Below are 9,567 nucleotides of genomic sequence, written 5' to 3'. Positions count from 1 at the left end.
TGAGAACATTGTCAGTAAACCACAGTGACGTCCTACAGAGGACTCGTGTTGTCATTATTTTTGTGTATGTCGTGTGAGCTGAGAGCTGTAACCAAAGGTAGTGAGCGCGTCGGCCTTTAACGTTGCGGCTGGTTGTGCGATCGTGTCGCCGCTGAACTCGTGAGAGTTTGTCTCAGGGATCTTTACATTTGAAGTCAGGTGAACATCCAGTGAACTAACAGAACATTCAGGAGCATTTACTCTCATGAATGTCAGACAAACTGAGGTTTGTGTGTCAGTTAGATTCTTTAAGTCGTTAAAGCAAAGTGTCTCTGTTAGGAAAAGCATCTGTTTCCTCCACCTCTGCAGAACTGCATGACCTGTAGCATCATTGCAGGAAGTATCCTGTGACAATGAGTGACTGCACATCATCATTATCAACACATAAACCTGTGGTCTGGACCTGCAGTTCTTATTTTTACTGTCTGGTTTTGTGTAAAGCAGCACTTCAGTAAGCACCTGTGAAGCACACAGTCATAGTCGAGTAATGAAGCGATCCATATGTGAAACATATTCCACGTCTACAGGATAGTGGAGGTTACATGGGTCAACCTGGCAAACTGTACCAGCACATGTGATCACACTGATAGCAGAACACAGGTATGTGAGTCTCTACGACGAGGTCAGAAACCAGTAACAAATGTTTCATGTGATTCGTTTTTCTCCAGTTTGTCTGCAGTGAACCTTAAATACTCACTGAACCAGCTGTTTCCTGATGTGGTGACGTGTGTCGGTGATGAAGCCAACACTCTGTCCAGTGTTGGGCAAGTTACTTGAAAACAGTAATCAGTAACTAATTACTTCCCAAAAAAAGTAATCCCGTTACTTTACTGATTACTTATTTTCAAAAGTAATTAGTTACTTAGTTACTTTTTAAAAACCCGATTTACAACCTGAAGAGGTGATAAAGCGATAGATCTTTCAGCCCAATTCTACTTTTTCTGCATAATCCATCATACAAAATATAATCAAATGGAAAAGTCTCTTTTTAAAACTTGTTTTATTAGTTTTAATCTTTTAACTTTATGCATCGAGCAAACATTTAATTATATGCAACATTCTCTGACTGGAAGAAATTAGTTTAACATTTAAACCTATTTCCTGCACATTCCAGCTCATAAAATAAAATATTTTTTGTGTTTACACTCAGTCTTTCAAATAGATGCAAGTAAAACACAGCAGAAAATAAGTAAAGTCAAAGACTCAGCGGTCCTGTTGCTCTATTTTCACCTGTAAAGCAGGAGTGGGGTAGGCGGAGGGTTACCCTGGTGCAGGTGTGCCGCGGTCAGTGGAAGAATCCGCGAGTTTCTCTGTGAGTTTCCCATTACGTCGTAGCTACTCGGTGCTTGTTGGAAGTTTAGGGGTTTTTTCGCTGTAAAAAGAAGTTTTCTTCCCACGCACAGCGGACACTAATGTTTTTGTCACTTTTTATGGAATCAAACTCAAAGTAAGGTCAGTACTTCCACGCTTTAAACGCTGCACGCTCATACTCTCTCTGCACTCGATATGTGATCCATTGTTGATCTGCACACAGCTGTTGTCACTAACGTCGCACTCGCTTACGTCACTGTTGTGAGACATTCTCGCAAAAAAATCACGGTTTTAGTAACGCAGTAACGCAGCGTTCCTACGGGAAAGTAACGGTAATCGAATTACTGTTTTTGCAATAGTAATCCCTTACTTTACTCGTTACTTCAAAAAAATAATCGGATTACGCGTTACTGGCGCGTTGTTCTCCTCTGTAACAAAGCAGTGATAAAGGAATAGATGCTGATTTTATTAACTTGTGTCTTTGTGCTGCTGGATTCAGTCTGAAGCAGGCAGCAGTGCTGAACCTACCAGTGTAAATGTGATGGTGGAGGCAGAGGCCAGCACTTGGCAGTGCTAAACACAATAAAAGACTCACAAGTTCCTGCTCAAAGGTCAGCTGCCTTCAGATCAATCATTAACCTGCAGCAGGTTGTGGCCTGATGTGTTTGTAAGAGTTTCACTTTCAGGAGGAGAAGATTTAAACGAGTCACACAAATGTGAACTACAAAGTCTGTGACACACAATTTATGCAAACTGCATGAAATCTGACCTGAAGAAATCCAGTCTTCTGCCTGTTGTGGTTGTGACAGCTGCTCGTAGGAGAGTTTGTTTGTAGGAGGTGGAGATGTTCTCAGACCAAGTGCGTAATCGTCTCTTTGTGTAGACGCTAAAAGCTGTGCAGCCCCTGTATTAAAAGTAGTTTAAAGTCAGCTTGAGTTTGAGCTTGAGCCAAAACTCTCTGCTCTGAAACTCTTCACTCAGTCCTCACGCTGAGAGTTTAGAGGCTGAACTTCTTGTTCCTCCATAACACTTTTCATGAAACAGCAGAAATGAGCTTGTGTTTCTCAGCAGTGCGCACACAGAGAACCGATCCTCTCTGCTCAGTCTGAACAAATCAAAGTGAAACGTCAGTGAAAACACAGCTGCTGATCAAACTGTGTCAGATTAATGCCTCAATGTTTCACTGTGAGGTTAAAAAATACATAAAAATGATTTAAAGAAGTAGGAGGCAGATTTTCACAATAAGAGCACTTTGTTTTTAATTCAGTTAATGTCAAACTGTCATCAACACCTCTGTGTTGTCTCCGTCTCTGAGCAGATTCAGGCATTACTCAAATATTAAAGGCTTTTTTTCACTATTATACTTTTCATTAGTCTCCAGGTTGATGATTATAAACAGAATTATTAAAGTTTTTATCATTTCCCAACTGCTGATCTTCATCGTCACAGAAACATTCAGCTTGTTTCAATCAGTAAATAACTCCCACTACTCCCAGTTTGAACTGTTCCCACTCAAAATGCTGTGAGAACAATGATCATTGTAGAACTTCACAAACATCACGTGTTGTTTTCCACATGTAAGATCAGCAAACACACAGAAACTTCCTGTTGCCACACACGGCCTCTAAAATCTCTTCCACGCTTTCTGTCTGAAGTCCACTCTCTGTGTCGGATCCACAGGAAACAACAAGATCTTATTAAGATGGTTTTCAATGTGTCTCCTTCCAAAAAGTCCAACCAATGAACAAATGTGTGTATTTGTGGAGGCCGAACAAAAGCATGACACATTTCTCTGTTTCTATAAACTGGAGTCAAACACAAACATGAAGAGTTTCACTGACAGACTCCAAAATGCCCCCACAGTGGATCAAAGGGAAATCCTACAGTGTGGCCAGAGACTCTTAATGGCTCCAACATCAACACATCCACAATGTTGGATCCAGTTCTGCCTCACAGAGTTACTAAGACACACCCTCTGCCAGCATCACAACAGCTCCACCTGCTCCACCTGCCTCCTCAGCATCTGTACACCTGAAGAGAAAAGAAAGGCTCCAACAACTCAAATCTACAAAGGATTCATGAAGTTTCATCCAACAATAACATGTTTGCCTTCCACAGTGTGCTGTTAGACACCACTGTACCTCTGCCATTTCAAAAAGAGCAGCTTGGGAACATTTTGGCTCCAAACACTTTGTGTTTAAGTTCTTTGTTTTCTTTGTGAAGCCGACAACATCTGGAGCTTTGTGACTCATAGAAACATCATTTTGTTCTTTAGATGACAGCAGATTGGGACTGAATAATCAATCACTATCAAACCAATAAAGACAAACATGCTGATTTTACAGGAACTTTGTTGGAGAAGCTGCAAAGACATGAAACTGGTGGAGATCCCAAACCAGTTGATAGTGCTGGTTATTCCAAATAAAGCTGTTTCCCTTTGAGATGAAATGACTTTGTGTCCTGATATATAATAAAGATGTTGTTGTTTTTGAGCCCCTGTATTAAAAGTAGTTTAAAGTCAGCTTGAGTTTGAGCTTGAGCCAAAACTCTCTGCTCTGAAACTCTTCACTCAGTCCTCACGCTGAGAGTTTAGAGGCTGAACTTCTTGTTCCTCCATAACACTTTTCATGAAACAGCAGAAATGAGCTTGTGTTTCTCAGCAGTGCGCACACAGAGAACCGATCCTCTCTGCTCAGTCTGAACAAATCAAAGTGAAACGTCAGTGAAAACACAGCTGCTGATCAAACTGTGTCAGATTAATGCCTCAATGTTTCACTGTGAGGTTAAAAAATACATAAAAATGATTTAAAGAAGTAGGAGGCAGATTTTCACAATAAGAGCACTTTGTTTTTAATTCAGTTAATGTCAAACTGTCATCAACACCTCTGTGTTGTCTCCGTCTCTGAGCAGATTCAGGCATTACTCAAATAATAAAGGCTTTTTTTCACTATTATACTTTTCATTAGTCTCCAGGTTGATGATTATAAACAGAATTATTAAAGTTTTTATCATTTCAGGCTGAAAATCAACATGAATTTGGTTCTAATCAAAGAAGCTCCTTTAATGTGTGTCATTAAAATCCTCACACAGACTTAAAAAGGCGACATTAACATTAAAATAAATGAAAGAAGCTTCAGCTGAGAGCTTCATGCAGTCATCATCAGCAGCTCATAGCAGTCACAGCTCTTTATTACGCAGCTTTGCAGGAATTAAAGTGGCTGAAGTGTCAGAGTTTGTGTGAGAAGCTGCTTCATGGACAGCTGTACACACGTCTTTATTATTTCTTCATAAATCAAACACACAGGTTTGTCTGCAGATGATTTAAAGTGTGTCGTTGTGCAGTTAAAGCTGTTTGTGTGACGCCCTGACCTCCTGTGAATGAAACAGCCAATCAGATCCATCAGAGAGAGAGCAGGAAGTGTTGTGTGTTTGTGACAGAACAAGGAAACAGTGATGATGATGAACATAAAGGTCCTCTGATGTTTCCTGTTACAGTAACGCTTGTTCATCTGTTGCTCTCCTACACTTTCCTATAAATAGAGGAGAAAAAGTCCGTTTAGTTTCATTTCCTACAGCTCAGAGTTACACTTCACATTCCTGCTGTCACATCAAAAAGCTTCACTTTGGTCCAACATCTACATGTTAACATGAAACACAGACAGACTCAGAACATCTGGAACATCTGCACTTTGACCCAAACTGTTATAGCAGGATATTTTCTGCATATTTCTTATGTTGGACCTGTTTGAACTGTAAACGACCTGTAATCATCTGTAAATGGTGTGAGACACACTGAGGCCACCTACAGGGCAGCTGGGGAACAGCAGGGATCTGAAATCATATGAGACGTTAGTGAGTGAGAAGAACAAACGGACTTAAGATGGCTCGAAGTGATCAAAGTTGATCTAAAACAGAAGATAAATCCACTGATTCTTTGTAAAGTTCATCTGCTGCTCACATGAATCCATGAAAGATTTATTTCACTGAATGTTTCTTCAAAGCTCATTTCAACCTGTTGAAGTCATGAATGAAAGTGCAGACTGAGAGTGGATCACATGATGTTTGAGGTGTGTCATGTGACATGTTCAGTATTGTCACACATGTCTAGATTGTCCCTGATATCATAACTGCTCAAACACTGATGATTATATTTGAAGAATTATTCCTGATGGCAGCAAAGTTTGAATGGAGCTCTCTGTCTGTGCTGATTTGTCGCCCTCTGGAGGTCAAAGCACAAACCTACAGGGCAGGTGGGGAACAGCAGGGATCTGAAATCATACGAGACGTTAGTGAGTGAGAAGAACAAACGGACTTAAGATGGGTCGAAGTGATCAAAGTTGGTCTAAAACAGAAGATAAATCCAAAGCAGCATCAGATGAATGTTACCATTTCCAGTTACGGTGCCCTTCATCTAATATGGAAATGTGTTGTTGTTTTTTTGCCGTGTTGTTGTTCTTCCTATTGTGTTTAGGCCAGAGATGCTCTTCAAACAGCTGACAGACATGACCACATTACAAGAACATGGTGTGAGTCCGATTTGATATTCCAGTCAACGCTGAGAGACCTTAACCAGGAAGTCAGAGGTCAGCTGATGCTGCGAGCAGGAAGTGAACCAAGGGAAAGGTCCACTCTACTCAATCTCAAAGAAAATATGCTGGTATTTGTTGATGTTGATGGTACAATAAAAATATATAATATAATAAATAATAAAATATCATGTGATGATGAGATGTGTTGTTGGTGTTTGTATTTTCTGTAAATGTCTTTTTTAATGTAAATGCTTTGTTCCAGACGGACAGGGAATCAGTTGCTGTACGATGACATCATCTTGATGTTGACGAGGAGGGCGAGAAAAACTAGTTTTGTCCTGCAGATGGCGATCTTGCACCGTGTCCAGAGAGCCGACACTTTGATGGTGCTGCTCTACTCAGCTTACTTTAGCCTGGGTTGGACTCTATATGAGCAGCTTCCACTCTGGTTTCACTCTTAAACACACTTGTTTGATTTCGCTTGTAAAAGTTGAAGAATAAATATTTTATTACAAAATTATTTGTTGATGCATTTTTTTAGGGTCAAATATCTTGTTTGATTTGAGGGATGAACTGTTAGGGTGGAAAAAGTGAATCAGGTTAAAATAGTGGTGCTTTATATCAGTGAAGATGTATAATGTAATTTAAAATGTTGATGATGGGTTGTAGTGGGCTTGTACTTACAAAACTGCCTCATTTTATTGGAACGATCCACAGTTGCATCCATTCACGGATGACATCTGACATCATTTGACATCTGGTCTGAACACGTTTGTACACAAGATGCCTCAGTTCTGGATGTTCCCACAGACTCCTCTGTGCACCTAAAGAAAAGGTCAAGGGTCAGCAGCACATGTAGTTGGGACAATTCTTCAGTCGCACAAACTACACAATCATTTTCCTCCAATGACGACTTTTCACTTGCAGAAATGGTCCTGTGTGATTTCCAGGCTGTGATATAAAAACTAGTTCCTAATGGCAGCGACTCACTCAGTAAACATGTGTTTCCTTCACCAACCTCACACACAGATCCAATAAGATCAGGAAGTGGGCAGTATAGTACAATATGTGTTATTCTGTGCTGCACTGCCCAAACTAAAGATCTGCTGAAGTGTTGGAAATGATCCAGATGTTTATTTTGGACGATACAGCAGAAGATCAGACATGAAAGTGGAGATAACACAGAAGACCTGCAGCAAAGGTCAGAGGTCAGACTGGGCCCCTGGATTCAACAATGAGCCAATGATCATCAAGCAGTGACTAAAGCAGAGCCCTGACGTTCTGACATTCATCACACAGTCAGAACAAATGTCTGCTGATGACTTCATCTCATGAAACGACTGATAGATGTCAGTTCATTGATCAGCTGAGCTGCTGATCTTCATCGTCACAGAAACATTCAGCTTGTTTCAATCAGTAAATAACTCCCACTACTCCCAGTTTGAACTGTTCCCACTCAAAATGCTGTGAGAACAATGATCATTGTAGAACTTCACAAACATCACGTGTTGTTTTCCACATGTAAGATCAGCAAACACACAGAAACTTCCTGTTGCCACACACGGCCTCTAAAATCTCTTCCACGCTTTCTGTCTGAAGTCCACTCTCTGTGTCGGATCCACAGGAAACAACAAGATCTTATTAACATGGTTTTCAATGTGTCTCCTTCCAAAAAGTCCAACCAATGAACAAATGTGTGTATTTGTGGAGGCCGAACAAAAGCATGACACATTTCTCTGTTTCTATAAACTGGAGTCAAACACAAACATGAAGAGTTTCACTGACAGACTCCAAAATGCCCCCACAGTGGATCAAAGGGAAATCCTACAGTGTGGCCAGAGACTCTTAATGGCTCCAACATCAACACATCCACAATGTTGGATCCAGTTCTGCCTCACAGAGTTACTAAGACACACCCTCTGCCAGCATCACAACAGCTCCACCTGCTCCACCTGCCTCCTCAGCATCTGTACACCTGAAGAGAAAAGAAAGGCTCCAACAACTCAAATCTACAAAGGATTCATGAAGTTTCATCCAACAATAACATGTTTGCCTTCCACAGTGTGCTGTTAGACACCACTGTACCTCTGCCATTTCAAAAAGAGCAGCTTGGGAACATTTTGGCTCCAAACACTTTGTGTTTAAGTTCTTTGTTTTCTTTGTGAAGCCGACAACATCTGGAGCTTTGTGACTCATAGAAACATCATTTTGTTCTTTAGATGACAGCAGATTGGGACTGAATAATCAATCACTATCAAACCAATAAAGACAAACATGCTGATTTTACAGGAACTTTGTTGGAGAAGCTGCAAAGACATGAAACTGGTGGAGATCCCAAACCAGTTGATAGTGCTGGTTATTCCAAATAAAGCTGTTTCCCTTTGAGATGAAATGACTTTGTGTCCTGATATATAATAAAGATGTTGTTGTTTTTGAGCCCCTGTATTAAAAGTAGTTTAAAGTCAGCTTGAGTTTGATGTCTTTATGTCAAAGCTGCTCATGATGTTGAGCTGCTGATGGAATAAAAACAATATAAAAGCATGTAGTCCAGACTTAAATGTAGCCTGTTGTTAGCTGAGGTCCACACACAGTGTTTGACAGTGTAAAGTGTGTGAAAGGGCTGCTGGTGGAGCTCACTAGGATGAGCAGGTGACCACGAGGTGGAGAGCAGCTGGCCTGGCTTTGACCCGGGCCACGCCCCCTTTCTCTCTGCTTTGCTGTCACTTATCTTCACTGCTCTGTCCAATAAAGCTGAAAAAGGCCCCGAATCAAAGAAATCTGCTGCAGCCTCTGAAATGTCTTCTGTTTCCTTCCCGACGGCTTTTTCACCGTCAGCCCATCAGACAGTCCAGCAGCATTTATGATGATGTCATGATGTTGAAGAGGCTGCTACGGTGGCCTCCCATGACCCCCAGCCTCATCACAGCTGAGATGCAGACATTTGAAAACATTCAGCAGACAACTGAATAATAGTCCAACACAACAGTCTGTGTACAGACACACACTGACCTTTCATATAGTCAAAGGAGTCAATCAAACACAGCTGGTTGAGTCATTTCTCTGTGAGTCTAAAGTGAATCTAGTATTTGAAAGTCCACTTCCTGTATTTGTTGTTGAAGACTTCTTCAGCTTCTTCTCAAGGACATCAGCTGCTTGTTTGGCAGCAGAGGCAGTTAAGAAGCTTCCTGAAAAACACTGAACAGTGAGTTCACTGTGGCATATGACAGATTCAGCTTTCTGTGTGCAAATGTGTCTGTGTCGACCTTTCAAATGCTGTTGAATCCAAAACATCAGCGGCTCCTCGGCTGCTCACTTCATGCACTTCTGTCTGTGTGACAGTCCAATGACATCACAGCTGTTTCCAGCCCCAGTGTCTCAGGACTGGACACCTTTAAACATGTCGAGGATCAAACAGCGTCCAGCTAAACACACATGAAACTATCAGAGCTGACAATCATTCCAATAACATCTAATGGTTCATATATATAGACACAGGACTACAAGGAAATGGCTCTCAGCATCTGGCTGTGGGAACACATGAGTCCCTGTTTGTGTTCAGATTGTGTGCATGTTTTAGACGTGTGTCACATGTAGAAACACAACAATCCCACAATGACACACAGATGTGTTTGACACAGCTGTGCAGCTGTAAGTTGTTTCTAATGATTCATTGAAGCTCTTCTAACAT

General features: G+C 41.1%; 1 long non-coding RNA gene across 1 annotated transcript; it reads right to left on the bottom strand.

The window, feature by feature from the left end:
* Positions 1–4,184: 4,184 nt before the first annotated feature.
* Positions 4,185–6,621, bottom strand: LOC113018266 (uncharacterized). The gene is made up of 2 exons (XR_003271741.1): positions 6,564–6,621; positions 4,185–4,880 (listed from the first exon to the last, which is right to left on the bottom strand). It is a non-coding gene; the product is annotated as an uncharacterized LOC113018266 (long non-coding RNA).
* Positions 6,622–9,567: the final 2,946 nt, after the last annotated feature.

This window comes from Astatotilapia calliptera, unplaced genomic scaffold (assembly GCF_900246225.1).
Source record: "Astatotilapia calliptera unplaced genomic scaffold, fAstCal1.2 U_scaffold_51, whole genome shotgun sequence".
Classification (NCBI taxonomy): domain Eukaryota; kingdom Metazoa; phylum Chordata; class Actinopteri; order Cichliformes; family Cichlidae; genus Astatotilapia; species Astatotilapia calliptera.
This window is presented reverse-complemented; position numbering and strand designations above follow the sequence as displayed.